Here is a 16,630-nt window from a genome sequence, read left to right on the forward strand (position 1 = left end):
CCCGGATTGATAATTTATGTAGAGAAATTTAAGACGTTCAATTGACTAGACATTTTGGCGTCGTTGCCGGAGAAGTGTAATTAGGAGACCTTATTTCTTACATCTAAAAAAATTTAATAATTCTTGAGTATACTCTCCTCCTGCACTTTGTGTGATCTGGAGGATCTAAAAAAGAATTGTTATAAAAAGATTTAATAATTCTTGAGTATGCTCTCCTCCTGCACTTTGTGTGATCTAGAGGATCATTAAAAGAATTTTTATGTTAAAAAAAAAAAAATTGATGAAACCCAACTGCTTTGATAGGTTCAACTGTCTAAGATTGACTAATTATGGTTTGTAGTGGTCCTCAAAACACTGTATCCTGTTTTAATAAGATTTTGTAACTTAGCTATGGAATGTGGCCTGATTCCACAGCTGATTTCAAGGTTTAATAGGTTACAGGCGTCCAATAAAGAAACTAACCACATGGGCATCTCTGGAATTGTCCTGACATGGATCCTATCCTAGTCACCCAGCCCAGATTGATAAAAAAAAATTAGCTTAAGACCTCAGTCAAAGTCCTACTTTTAGTATATTTTACTTGAAGTCTTTACTGCCTGAAATTGAAAATCATTAATCATTCTTATAAAATTGCACAATTTCAGAGAGAGAGAAAAAAAAAAAGTTCTATGGCTATCTTCAATCCTAGCTTTCAATTTGGCCTCAGTAGAAAATCAACATTCATGTTCAAGCTTTGGCCTTAAAACAAAACCGGCAAGAGCATTAAAAAAAAAAGTCAAATAAATAAAAACTCTGTTGTGTTAAAATAAAAACTCTGCATTTTTGGAATCTGGTTGGACTTCTGTTGATCTGGTTTTCAAAGAAAGGGTATGAAGGATTACCTGGATATCTTATAGAAAAGGCATTGACAACCCATTGTGTTGAAATATCAATAGAACTACCAATTCATTTGCAATAATATCAAGGTATCCAACTCTGAAGTTGAAGGTCACAGACATGCACCACATAGAGCACACGTGAATTATTGAAGTTTCTCGAATTCTGCGATGATAGATATTTCAGAGGTTCACACACAACAATTCCTTCCTATCTTGCAATCTGAGAAATGGTGGAGTGATCTATCAATTGGCAAGTCCGAGAGAACCAAATATTTTTTGTTCTTAATTTATGTTCTTGGGACTTCGGATCTTCACAAAAGGATAAAGAAACTTTTGTTTTCTTCAATCCAATACACCACTCTGCAGTCATTTTATGAATTTGCTAACGTCCACTCCGCAGCCTTTTATTTTAAAACTCTGCTAGAGTTTACGATTGCCAGTTCAGGGTCTGTTTATACAAGCCTCTGTTCCGTGAACTCATTTTCATTGCATGCTCTGTATTCTTTTTGTTTTGTAACCACTGGTTTTCTCCGCAATCCTCCTCCATCTTCCGCTCATACAACCGTTCCGCCTCCGTGAAACCATCACTTACAGTCAAAATACCTGATCATAACAAATGAAACAACGCCAATGTCTTTGAAAATTTTAATATTATTCATTTGTTATTTCCCTGTGTTCAAATTGCAAATCAAACAAGAAAAAAACCGAATGCAGCAATTCATAAAATGCAGAATAGTAAAAACATCAACTCAGAAAAAAAAAAAAAAAAAAAAAAAAAAAAAAAAAAAAAAAAAAAAGAGAAAAATTTCAAACTTCACATGCACAAATTGGCCAAATGGAGACGAATTTGGAAAAAATAAAACATGAATTTTTTTGCAAATAGGGTCAATTAGATAACCCATAAACGGTTTTTAGAAATTCGTGGCCGTTTGGGAGAATTTCTTGGATCTTTGAAGCCCATTTTTGCAAGCCGTGAGAGAAAAAACAGAATTTCAATTGATGAATTGATAGTTTGATGTTTGATTTAATTCGGTTGTCTGGGGTAGGGAATTCCAATTTGGGTATCAATTGTGTGATGGCATTCAACTCCTGGTTACACGCCTCCCGTCCTTAATGAAATCATACTTCATCACACGCCTGTTAACAGCAATCCCAATTGAAGACGACTCTGTTTAGTGATTAACTCCATTACGTGAACCGGTTGGATACGGCTCTTTACAGCCGATTGATAGACGTGACATGGAGCTCTTTAGCATTCAATCTTTACTTTAATGTATAACGGCTTCTCTCCTGACTCGTACTTCAATTAAGCTGATTATATGTATCCAAAAATCACACAACTCCTCTCTTTATTTCCACGTTCCAGAGTTTTAGATTTGGTGTGATCTTATGGGGGTTGGCTACTTTACGTATGCCACGGAGTGGAATGAATCCCATGATGGTAGTTGGTGTTGTTATTTTTCAAAATCTTCATCTAATATTCCTGGGAGTTGTCTTAAACATGAGTTATGGTGCAGTATATGCATACCTGGATTCAAAACAGCGTATTGTTGCAGCATGTAGCTGCACAAATAGTCCAATCCTTGCTTAGGCCAAATAGTTATGTTATTATCAAGCATGACCTTAGTATCCTTTATTATTTATCAGACTTTATCTGTTGTTTGTATGGGAAGCCTGGGGCTTATTTTGTAGTAACACTGGCATTTTGAATTAGAGAAGGGATCAATATCATTTTGGTTGGTTTTGTTTCAACTGAAAATCTCTGTTTTAAAGATGAATCACTCACTTTTAAGGTTGCAGAAACTCCACAAGAAAGTGTGGAAGAGATAAAAAGCTATGCACGACACAAAGTATCAAAAATATGTGTAAAACTAATGGTTGGTTGTCTTTTAGTTGCGGAATGCAGCCTGATTCTGCAACTAAATGGCAATTCCGCAACCATTTTATTACTTCTGTAGGTTACAAGTGTCGAGAGACAAAACAAGCCACATGGGTAGCTGGGAAAATGTCAGTACATGGATGGTGTCCTATTTATTTGATCCAATTCGATGAAAAAGACCCCGGTCAAAGGGAAGTCAAGTTGTGTGTTATCACTAAGTTGCCGCATGTCAAGAAAAAAATAATAATTTTGAATCAATAAAATGAATAAGTTATTTTCTCTTCTAAGGGTATTGATTAATTTTGAACTGATGATGAAAGATGAATGGCTAACTTTTTATTCAAGATTTTTAGCTACAGAAACCGTCGACATTCCGCAACTAAAGTCCAATTCCGCTGATGTTCTCCAATTCCTCAGCTGAAAAACCTCATTGTTCAAATCAGCCTAACTTTCTCATACAAAATCATATTTTGATGGTTCAAGTATCGTTGGAAGATCTCAACAAAATCTACACAATGAAGAAATCCATCATTAGAGTTTGAAATGGGAAATAATGAAATAAATTGCTGAAAAGAAGCAACATTCAACTTGGGGCACCAATTCCAAAGCAGATATAAATTCTTTTGATTTTTCCTTTGAGAACTTGTTTCATTAATACAAATTCTTAGTTTTGTGTGTAAATATCATAACTAGAGAGATTGATCACCTCTCTCCTTTAATAATCTTACATTCCATTGCAGAATAAGTATTAGTTTTTTTGTAGGTTCCAGGAGGAAGGACAAATGACTACAAGAGAATGGTGTCTCTCTAAGAGACCAATTTGTTTCATAAGAGGATGATTAGCAACAAAGAAGAAATATGTTGATGCAAAATCAGATCCAAACACTTGAAAAAATTTCAGATACTATTGTCTCCATCACATCCATACTTCATAATAAACCATTCACCTCATTTCACTCCATATTTTCCATTTACATTCACATACACTTTCCATCTCTTTTTGTCCATTCATAACCCAAAAATAAAAGCAAGAGGCTCATTCACATGCTTATTGCCCATTTCCATTTCTACTCTCCATTTCCATCTTCCATTTTCATCTTCCATTTCTTGTCATTTTCATTTCGCAAATAAGCGCTACTTCAATGCAAATTATTGAGTCCATAGTCCTTTGAGTCTAAGTTCTTTGTAAAAACACCTTGAGGCTTGCATGCCTTAATGGCAAGTTCTCATACTGATAAACAATGGGAATACATTAATGTCCCTTGTTCGTCAGATCTTATAGGTGACTCGACATCAGCAAAATCATTCTTACCTAGCAAAATGTGTTTGGGCATCTTGACTCTCATTGTCATCAATAGTGAGAGTTCTCGTGTTGAATATTGGCATCCATTAATGGCCACTAAGTCAACAATTTCCTACTCTATTCGACATCAGAACATCTTTTCACATAGTAGGAATTGTGCCAATGAGTTTTGAAGACATGAAGACTATTATTTTCAGCATTTTGGAGCAGATTCAGCAAGTTTTAGTAGAAGCAATAAAAATTCATCTTATCTTTTTATGCATGACTCCTCTTGTTCAGCCACTTGAAGAAGAATATGATCAGAATTTTTCAGCCACCACACATACAATTCATCCATTCCAAAGGGTAAGTTAAGGTACATCATTTTCTAACTTTTGACCATAGAATTCCATAAAAATCTAGAATGATAATTGTTGGAAAAACATTTCTCTTCCTCATTTCATAAAATTGTCAATACCATCAGTTGGGGGGAGGGGGGTGGGGAATACATTCATCTTCGTATCTTACCATGTCCATATCATACTTAGGAGCCCACATACTTCCAACATATATTAACTATTACATTGTTATTATGAGCATATAATGGCTTTTCAAAAAAGTGCTTAAAGGATAAATTGGATACAAACAAAATCATGGTTGTCACACAAGAACCAACCATCATGCAATCCAATAAAGATATACTTTGCAAAAATAATCAAAATATCATTATGCAAAGTTCAAAGATCAAAATAGAATGCAACAACAACAAAAAAATTGGTTGTAACACAAGAACCAACCATGTTGTAATTCAAGTAAAACACTTTGCATAAATATGAAGTTATCAATTGATATTATGCAAAGTTAAGCCAAAGGTCAAGGATCAAAAGAGTTAATGTAATATATATTGCATGAGGACATGCAATAACCTCAGTTGGGGGTATGTTGGGTCTTGAAAATGTCATTCATTTACTTTACACTTTCACTATTATGTCCATTATATCACCTCCATTTCACTACTATGTCACAACATTCATCCCACTTTCATTATCATTGGGCCACATTTATGTTTTTCCAAACTTTATTAATTATTAGCCTTTTTAAGTGAATTTGTGGTTAAAAATTAGAAAATAATGTGCATATGCTTATACCTAACAAGTGGGTTGAGATTGTTGACATGTGTAGGTCAAAAGGAGACTTCTATAAGACCCTTACGTGGCACTCTAAGGCCAAATTCGAATTTGAGTGGAAAGAATCATGGGATCATGAGGATATGTGTCACATCTCCTAATTGTATTGAAACTCTAAGAAGACATGTGTCTTATCAGTTCCTATTTTGATTAGGACTCTAGAGGTAGAGGGAGAGATTCATGGACTTTCATTAATGAGATGGCTTCTCATCTTTTTGTATAAATAGGAGATCTCTCTCCTTCATTTGTTAGTTTAAAAGCTTAGAGTTTAGAGCTTAGCTTGTGAGTCTTAGCTTAGCTTAGAGTTTGTAGTTCTTCCTTGATGGCTTTTGAAAGCTTTGGAGAGCTTTGTTGTACTTTGTAATTTTGAAGAATTTGAATAAAGATTTTATGTTCTCAACATGGAAGGAGATGTGAATTAGATGTCATGGAGCATATTAGAATGTAAGGTAGAATAGATTTCATTTTGTAATTTTGCTTTGATTTCATTATGTCATTTGATTGCTTTCAAGTTTGATAGATTAGATTTTCCATTCATGCAATTTTAATTCATGTAAGTGTGTTCAACTGGTTGATTGTAGATTAGTTTTTCTTTACATGTTTTTGCATCAAATGGTGACATGAGATTTGCCTCTCTGCTGACTTTGTTTTTTTTAGCTTTTCAATTTCAATTATGCTTTGATTTCATTCTTATTCATTTTCTTTGTTAGTTAGTTTAGATATCAAATTCCTCATATCATTGGCGTTATCTCCTAAAGCCATAGCTTAGACTACCTGGCAAGCTATCGGACTATGAATGATGTGATTTGATTTTAGCTTTATTTTTCTGCAATTAGATATCAAATTCTTCATATCATTGACGTTATCTCCTAAAGCCATAGCTTAGAATATCTGGCGAGCTATCGGACTATGAATGATGTGATTTGATTTTAGCTTTATTTTTCTGCAATTAGATATCAAATTCCTCATATCATTGACATTATTTCCTAAAGCCATAGCTTAGACTACTTGGCGAGCTATCGGACTATGAATGATGTGATTTGATTTTAGCTTTATTTTCTACAATTAGATATCAAATTCCTCATATCATTGACGTTATCTCCTAAAGCCATAGCTTAGACTACCTGGCGAGCTATCAGACTATGGATGATGTGATTTGATTTTATCTTTATTTTTCTGCAATTAGATATCAAATTCTTCATATCATTGATGTTATCTCCTAAAGCCATAGCCCTGGCGAGCTATCGGACTATGAATGATGTGATTTGATTTTAGCTTTATTTTTCTTCAATTAGATATCAAATTCCTCATATCATTGACATTATCTCCTAAAGCCATAGCTTAGACTACCTGGCGAGCTATTAGACTATGAATGATGTGATTTGATTTTACTTTTATTAGTTTGTAGTTTTTGATTTGTTGAGTGCAATAGCTTAACTTTTATTTCTGTATTTAGATAAATAGCAGAGATAGTTATTTCATGATCAATAGTTCATCATTTGTTTGATTTGAATAGCAACACATTTCCATTCTTGTTTAAGTACTAATTTCATCAGTAACATGTTTTGAGATCTTTTGAAGTGCTAAGTTTTGGAAGTTACCATTAGGGACATAAACCTTGTCTTGAAATCTACATCTATACTTGACCTTTAAAAGTATTCTTAAGACTTTAGAATAGGATTTCCATTTGCATTAGACACTTTAGGAGATCAACAAGAACAAAACCCCAAAACAAAATAAAATCTATAAAACAACGAAGAAAGAAAAAGGTTAACTAAGCACATATGGTGCACCACACTTCATCAATTTACGATACCCGGATTGATAATTTATGTAGAGCAATTTAAGATGTTAAATTGACTAGACACCACCCCTTCGATAAATGAGGGACTCTAGAGGTGTAAGCATCCACCCTTTTAGAAAATGAGGGACTCCAAAGGTGTAAGCCTCCACCCTCAGTTAATTCAGCGTTCCCAGAAAAATAAATGATAGCTTCAGGGAATACAAATCAAGGCAGGGTATCCCAAGTGTTTCACACATATTAGTCATACTTTCATCAATTCTCACTAGCTTCCAATCAACTAGTCAAGTCAAATCTCTTATGAAGCCCTATGTTTCTCACTAGTTGTCAATCATCTAGTCAAATCAAGGCTCTTATGAAGCCCTGCATTGTTCATTGGTTGCCAATCAACCAATCAAGTAAATGCTCTTATGAAGCCCCGCGTTGGTTAACAATTATCAATCACTATTTACATGAAGTCCACAGATTGATATAGTAGTTCAAGCATACCAACTAGGCCTAGAATTTAGTAAATGCTACCATAACCAACTTTACATGCAAATACCAAAATTAAGTCACAACATACTAAACATATGCCTTTACCGAGTAAATTTCAAAGAAAACACATTGACTACTAAGGCATGCCATGGAATCAAGCTTCTCGATGAAGGTAGGAATGGTAAGAGGATTATCATATTTATAAGGCCCAAAGGTATGCAATGGATAACATCTTGTCCTCGTGGCACTAAGCACACAAATTTCAAGCTTATGCACTTTTCCCTCTTGCAACAATATCCTCTTATTTCAACCCTTCAAGTCTCCTTTTCTCTCCGTTGTCCCTATTTTTCTTCTCCACTGCTACCTCCATCGTTCTCATGTTTTTTTCCTCTCTCCTATTGTTCTCGCTTCCCCTTATTTTCTATTGTTCAATCCCTCTTCCTAGTTAGTTAGGTCTCCCAGTTAATTAGGGCTTCCAACCCCTCTAGAACATACATCTTTTCCAAATTTACAATGGCCACATAGATATTTATGTATATATACTCAAATTAACCATATAGAATCTAAAGTAATCAAATTCATATATATATATATATATATATATATATATATATATATATATATATATAGAAATAGCCATATGCATGCCTTTACATTATTTCCAAATAATAATAACACATTTAAATGAAGTTCACATACACGTATATGCACAGGTATATTTACTATATTCCATATGTATACATTAATAACTAAATAATTACAATGACCCTACAAAAGTAAGGTGATCACAACAATATTTACATTATATTCATAAATTCACCCTAACTAGGATCATTAGCATGACTTCTACATACTTTGCAGAATGATCAAGGTCATTACAGTTGCAGCTATGTGTTTTGTTCAAAGATTGGGACCTCCTCTGTGGAATTTAACTCCCCTTATACTTGTTCCAGATTTTCTTTTTCCTCACCAAAACTCCCCTTCTTTGAGTTAGAAACGGGTTCTTCAGGGCCATTTCCTTCATGGGTCTAAAGAACATCAAATGGATTTGCCGAATTTGAGGCCCCATTCTTGATTTGGGTGTTTTTGTTCTTCGTTGTTGTTGAATTTCCCTTGTTTCCCCCTTGCTTCTAAACCTGTCACTGCTCCTCTTGATATGTTGGTGCATCCAAGCCCTTACTTGTTTGTGCCTTTTTACAATCTCTGGTGAAATGGCCATATTTGTGACAGAATTGGCACTTGAACGGGATCTACTCATAATCTAGCATCTGGAAATGGTTCCAACCCCTAGAGTGAGATTAATATATGACAAAAAACCCTTCTCCAAATCGACCTCCATGCAAATCTTAGAACATGAAAACTGAGATCCTTTTGGCTCTTATTGTTGGCAAACATTCATTGCTCCAACAAGAAAGCAAAAGTCATGGGAGTTTAACCCATGCAGGGACTACATTCAAAATATCTTCATCTAGGTCAAAGTCAAAAGACAATTTATTCAATTACATACTTGAGATCCAAATAAATAAGGATTGTTTCTGAAGATTATATCTTTATCCTACTTGAGTTCAAATAAGAAAGCAAAAAATTCATTGCCACATGTTTGCAGACTGACATTACCCTTAATCATCGGCTTCCATATTTTTTCCATCCAGGCTTTCATAGATCGAGGGGATAGACACATCCCCATAAAATTTCCAATCAAATCTCTATCAGGAAAATACAGTGTAGTTCTTCGAACCCCTGAGGGAAGAGCCATCGTAGGAATGACTTCCACCTTCTTCACAAACTTAGCCTTTTCTTCTTTGCTTCTAGGTATTTTCGAAAGGGCAGCCACAAGATCCTAAAAGGCCAAGACCTCATCTGGTGGAGGGGGAGAGGCCCCCTCTGGGGTAGTCATCACAAGATCAGACACGGGTTTCTACAGAGCTCCTCAGACTTATTTCTAAGTTATTTCATCCTCCTCTATGAATTCTACTCAACATAACAAAAGTAATTATTATTCCAAACTAATCAAATCCTAAGCCCAAGGGCATCGAGGAGAATTGAACCCATGACCTCCAAATGGAACGATGATTTAGCAACAAGACCTCGACCAATTGAGCTAACCCTCAAGGCTAGTATACAACATAATCTTACTCTAAGTGTGTTTGTTCCAATGATTCTTGATATTACAACCTAAAATGAAAGAGATATGGTAAACATTATAGCTTAATACATTTTTTAAACTGCATTTTTGAGAGAGAGAGAGAGATATTCATCTTAACCATGATGTATCGAGTCCCAGTAGGGATAAATCTTTGGAGGTGCAAATTTTTGAAGTTTTGCACCATAAAAAGGGTTTTCACCTCAAGAAATTTGATCAGTCTTGGTGTTTGCTAGATCCGTGGTTAAGATGGATCTATATTGGTATAAACTAAATAGTTTGTAAATCCGTAATAAGCATCAAAACACTTACTTCTTCTTTACCATGGAGATTTTTAATTTTTAAATAGTCTTTATTACAATACCATGGCTTATTAATACCACATGCCCAAAAAATCAGAAGTCACTTCATATGGCACTTGTTCAAATAAGTTTTTTTTTTTATTAATCAATATAATTAAAGGGGAAAAAAATCATAGCTACTTTGAAGATAAATTTCAACCTTCCATTTGCATATACTAATATCAATATTCTAGAATATTTTGTTAATAATTAAATTAAAATTATGAAAACTCTATTATAAATTAAACACATCCATTATCATACTTATTAAATGTGAAAGAGAGAGTGTATTGTAATCAACTTGGGTCAAAATGTTTTGACTCTTAATTAATTTGCAAATTGTTAGAAACTATTTCCAAAGTTTATTAAAGTTTTTGTAAAATTAAATAATAAACTTATCTGTTTAGAAATTGAAAATTATTTTTTGAATTTTAAATTTTGAATTTCTAATTTTTAATTGGTGGATCACCAATGTTATGTGGTTTAAAATCAATTTTTTAGGAAAAAAAAAACAAACAAACAAATAAAAACAAAAACAAACAAACAAACAAAACCTCTAATTGCCAAGTGTCTTGATCAATTAATTATTAAAAACAAAAAATATGGATTTTTCCATAATTAATATTTTATTTTCAAAAAAGATAGTTGTCATTATGTTTGGGCTTTTATTAACCATGGAAAGTGACCGATTTAAAAAAACAAAAGCAACAATGAGGCTCATTTTTCTTTGTTGATTTTCTTCACATTTTTCCCTTGTTAATTTTTATTATTAAATAGACTTATTTTAATCATTTTCCTCAATCAACCTTCCCTATATTATATATTTTCACAACTCAATTTTAAATTATGATGCAATATAAAAAAATAAAATTTAAGTCAACACTACAATAAACACTATTTTCTCTTTTGTCTTCACAATTTTGATCATTCAAAAATAAAAATAAAAAAATTAGGAATCTTTACCACTATCACTTAAGTGTTTGTGTAACTAAATTTTTTATTTTAATATACTAGACATTGTAATTTTTTATATTAGATATTTTATTACATATTAATACATATATCAATTTGATTTTTTACCATATATTACCATAGATTATTTATTTTCCCCTTGAATTAGGATGAGTATAAATTTAAAGTTAAATAAATAGTTTGTTACAATAATTATATATATAGGGTTAAACAAAAATAAATTAAAATGCATCATTATTAAAGGCATGGTATTACACAAAAATTAAGTAAAAACAAATTAAAATGTATCATCATTAAAGGCATGGTATCACACATTTAGTTGTGCTTTGACTGTGTATTAGCTTGTCTTTGACAAAAAAAATTCTGTTTAATATTTGGAATTCAATTTTTGTTATTTTTTATTATTATTTATTTATTTGTAAGGTGATTAGTTGAGGTCTTATTATGGGTTCTTTAGTAATTTCAATTTATGTTAATTACTAATTTTTTGTTTTTAGTTTTATTTCTTTTTTATTGAAGTTTTTGAGTTTGATTTTTTTCCCTTTTTCGATTATAATCATTTTCACAAATTATAACTTTTTGAAATTATTATTATTATTATAATATAACAAAACACATAAATATATAATTTATATATATATATATATACAATATTAAGTTCTATATATGTTAATATAAACAATGTTAGTTAATCATATTTTTTTGATCTTTGGTGATGGAATTTAAAAATACAACATTTTATTAGTTTTTTTTTAATGAAATATTTATCTTATTATTTTTACTCTAATTAAGCTATTTTTAAACTAAAACAGAAAATACTAGCTACTATGTTGCCCTTAATATAAATTAAAAATAATATAATTTTAATTAACTATTTATGATTAAAGAGAACAAGTTCTATTTCATCTAGCTTCTAATATGCCTTTTAATAAAAAATAATAATAGTGTGCATTCTTAAGGCAATTTTTTTTAGCATGATGTGTTATCCAACCACCAATATTCAATATATAGACCTATTTCGATGACTTCATAATTTTTTATTTACAATGTTTTATAATTATATTTTTATTTTGTATTTTATCATAAATTATAATTATGGTATATTTATTGTTGCTTATAATTTTATTAATTAACCAGGGGAGGTAAGAGTGGGAGGTGTAATCTTGTGTTTCGATGAAAAAATATAAATACAATATGTATGAGGTTTAGGACATGTTACAAATAATCAAGCTGAATTTCTAGCCTTGTGATAAAGATTAGAAATAGTCATCTCAATGAAAATTTGATAGTTAATAATACCGGGAAGCTCCATGATAATTATCCAACAAACAAGAAAATTCAAAGTGCCCCCAACCTTCCATCCTACAACGAATAAGCCTTCGGATTTTAAAATTTTAAAATATTGATTTCTTTCCTCGAAAATAAGGGCACCTCCCTATAACAAGGAATCCTGGTCCATGAAATAAAGGCACCTCCTAGAACAAGGAATCCTGATCCATGAAATAAGGGCACCACCCTTAGCACAAGGAATAAGGGCACCTAGGATTTAGCAGAGAATTAAAGACAGAGATCGGATGTTTGCATCTAGGACTGTACAGTGTAATGAATGGTATCGATTTTTAAGGGCAAATGGGGCAGGTATTTTTGGCCTGATCATAAATTCATATGAGCAATACAATCGGTCATATTTGAGAAGAAAGAATTTGGAAGGCACCTGGACTACTCACAACGACCATGGAATACATTCTAACTTTGCCTGCCCGGCAGGGGAACACGGGGAACTCAAAAGTCCAGGCTCAATTACTGCTAAATTAACCAGAAAATTGGTTTATTGTAGATCAATCTTAATACCTCAGAGCCGAAAGGGCGTAGCTGATTTAGGTGCCACGGTAATTGAGGACGTGGAATTGATAGTTCCATTGGGAGCGGTCGAAGAGCAGTATTAGAGAGAATCTGATTCTTGTAAATCACTCCAAATATCAACATTGGGAGTGGTCGAAGAACATCAATATTGGGAGTGGTCGAAGAACATCAATATTGGGAGTAGTCGAAGAGCAGTATTAGAGGGAATCTATTTTTGTAAATCTATTCCAAACACCAAAATTTTAGAGGTGAGTTCATGTGTCTGCTCAAAAGAAAAATGAAAGAATATTTCTGAAAATAAAGCAAAATGCTCAAGCTAATTTATTTTATTTTTTAACTCATATTTTGCCCGTGTATAGTAATATTAGGAGTTTTTTTGGTGATTATATAAACTATGTAAAATCAAAAAGTGTAATAAGTAGTGCACTAAGAAAGGCAAATTGTTTTGGATATCGAAGATGTAAAAGATTTTGGTCTTGAATCCATTTGTTTTTAATAGAAAAATCTAACTATTTTTTTTAAATAATAATAATAATAACAATTTAATTAATTAGTCATCATATTAACTAGTTTAGATTCATTTCAATTCAAAATCTACCAAGTATCTAGAAAGATCAAATCTCTTAGATGAATATAGGTTGGTTCAATTATTAATTATAATTTTTATTTGTATTTTATGTGTATATAATCACTAATACACAAATTTCAATAATAAATTATGAATCTTACTTTTGGTCTTGTAATCTACTTATATACTTTAGAAGGGTTGATAAAAACAACAACAAAAATATAATATAAAGTTCAATAATCACTTCTTTTTTCATTTCAATGCTATGTATATAATCACTAATATACAAATTTCAATAATAAAATATGAGTCTTACCTTTGGTCATGTAATCTACTCATATACTCCACGAGGGTTGATAAAAACAACAACAAAAATATAACACAAAGTTCAATAATCACTTCTTTTTTCGTTACAATGGTATGTATGTTTTATATAATTTTGAATACATGATATTAGCACTTGAAACATTACAATCACAACTAAGGAGCAAATAAAAACTAACAAAGCTAACTCAATTACCAATTTATCCAAAGTGCTTAAAACTAAGGAGCAATAAGAAGTAACAAGGCCAACTCAATTACCAATTTATTCAAAGTGTTTAATCTACAATGATCAAACCTTTACTAATCATTCAATGGTTCATAATTGTCTTCAATGATGGTAATACAATAAACATGCCCTCGAATTGCATCCTTAATCCATGATGAATAGTTCTCTATTAATGATTTTGTGGTTCATAACTAGCCTCAAAAATAATAATATATGAAATCCACCTTAAAATAGCCATATGCAGTGAACTTTATAAGTAGATCATTTGGTATATTTCATTCAAGTGCAAATTGCATGTAAATATTCAAACACAATTCCTTATAAAATGATGGGAAAATGACTTTTTCCCATCACTTTTGAAGGTTCATCTTCGTAGGGTTGACTCATATGAACAAACTGTCATAAAAATTTAAACCCAATCAATGCTCTAAGTTATAGAAAAATGTTTTATATCATCATTGGTAGTTGTTTAGTTTGGCACAATGCTGAAAGGCTATGAATAAATCCAAGAGAATGTATTTACTCAATTACATCTATTTCTCAAGCATATAAACATCATAATATGTTACCTCATGACAATATCATTCATGTAAACTTATTCAGACTATAGCAACCCTCTGTTTATTATGGCCTTTATAGACATTTTGTGTAATTGAGTATCTCAGCATAACATTTGACTGTTGGTAGACACTATGTTTTAATATAATGAAATTATTACTAGTGAGATTCATTCATATTTTGTTCATGGTGCCAAAATAGTATAAAAACTTTATTTAATTATTAATCATGATCTATCGCTCTAATAGAGAATTTTAAATAGGCATATATTAATGCTTAAAATAAAGTAACTATGGATTAGTATTTTTTAATTATATATAATTAATTAAATTATAATGTTAATAACTAGATTAATTAAAATTTATTTTATTAATAAATTCGAGGAGAAGAGAGAAAGGCCAAAGTCTGAGGGGATGGGGTATGGTGTGAACTACCATAACCATCTCATCTAATTTAATACCAAGTTTCCCCAACACTAGAACAACTATTCTAACCTAATCTAGGCATTAATGCAAGGCATTATCGCTCCTAATAATTGTCCTTCTCATAAATTGAAAGGGTGGCACGTTCAGGAAGGAAAAGAAAGGGTAGATAGTTCCTCTCAGCCACACTTGGGAGGCAGCTCAAACTACCATAAATACACAAGCAAATGAAAAAAAGGATTCAATTTGGATCTTGCAAGAGAGAATTCCTAATGGAAAAAACAGTGCTAGAGTATATCATGGAGAGAAATCACTTGCATTGAACTATTGTTGCTCACTCTTCATTTTCTTTACCTGGAGTTGCCAAGCTTGAACGAGAAGGAACACTAATTAAATGTGTTGTTATGGTTTGATAAACCATTGGTGCTTGCTACGACTAATAAACCAGTGTGCTTGTCCCTAGTTGAGGAACCACCTGTACAATAAGTCACTAGTGCTTGTTGAGACTGATAAACCATTAGTATTGGCTACAACTGATAAACCATCATGCTTGTGACATCACTCCTATAGCTGAATGAGTGAATCGTTGGGAAATTCATAACTCTCAGACTTTGGACCTAGCCTGGGGGTGGCGAGTTATGGAACAAGACAGTGTGACTGCCTACGGTAGGGAGGATAGCATGAGGCCCTTCTCCTATCTCCAATGAAATTCAACTTGACTAGATAAGTCACCTGGCTGGGATACTATTTAGGAACATTGAATTATCATATAATTTTTTGTTGTATGAAATATGTTGAATATCTAAATTGTGAATTAATTTAGTAATAGTGCTCAAATTTATTTCCCAATACTACTTGCATATGCTAATCACAAAGAAAATTATTAGGTTGTGCCTGCTTTTTTTTTGTCTGAATGCATGATGTATTCCTTGTTTTATCATGTTGCGTATGAAATGTATGACATACGAAATGGTGTGTTATTGTCATGTAATAATTAAGGGAGCAATAAATGTCAATTCTAATAATGAAGCCTGATGAAGTTTAATGCCTAGGCCATCTTACATTACCACATTCTATATTTAACTAGAATATGTGTGTGTGTGTGTGTAAATATGTACAAAAAATTTGGGGGCAATGAACATCGGCTTGAACTTGACATGCCTTTATTTTCACTAATGCTAATGTTGGGCCATCAATACTGCACACCCACTTAAATAATACCGATTTTAATGAGTGTGAAGGTCATGAGTGGCCACATGAAGATTGGAAACTGGATGTAGACAATTGACCGATTTGTTAATTAACTATGTTAACTTGTGCATTGATGACATGGGCATGTGGTTTCGACCCGGGCCTCTCTTATTTCATTGTTTTGATGTTGTGTGTTCTCACTTAGTTAACTATGTTAGCATACGCATTTATGGTCTCGGCATGTAGGGGTGCAATGGGGTGTTACACATGGCATAGTGATATTTTGGAAGGTAGGCCCCATGGAATGTGATTCTCTCATCAGCATTGAGAGGAGGTATTATGTTAAGTCTAGGCTTGGACCCTCCGACCTCGAATGGGGCGATGGGGGTGGTTCTCCCCAGATTATAATACAATTTAAGTTACACATAAATACATGTTGAGACCTATATTATTTACATGTGTTTGAGGTAGGTTGCGGAGTGTGATTCGCCCATAAATGCAAAGTGTATGTAACATAA

The sequence above is a fragment of the Pinus tabuliformis genome, chromosome 2_1 (genome assembly GCF_031772625.1).
Source record: "Pinus tabuliformis cultivar Carrire ecotype Pingquan chromosome 2_1, CPIR1, whole genome shotgun sequence".
NCBI lineage: Eukaryota > Viridiplantae > Streptophyta > Pinopsida > Pinales > Pinaceae > Pinus > Pinus tabuliformis.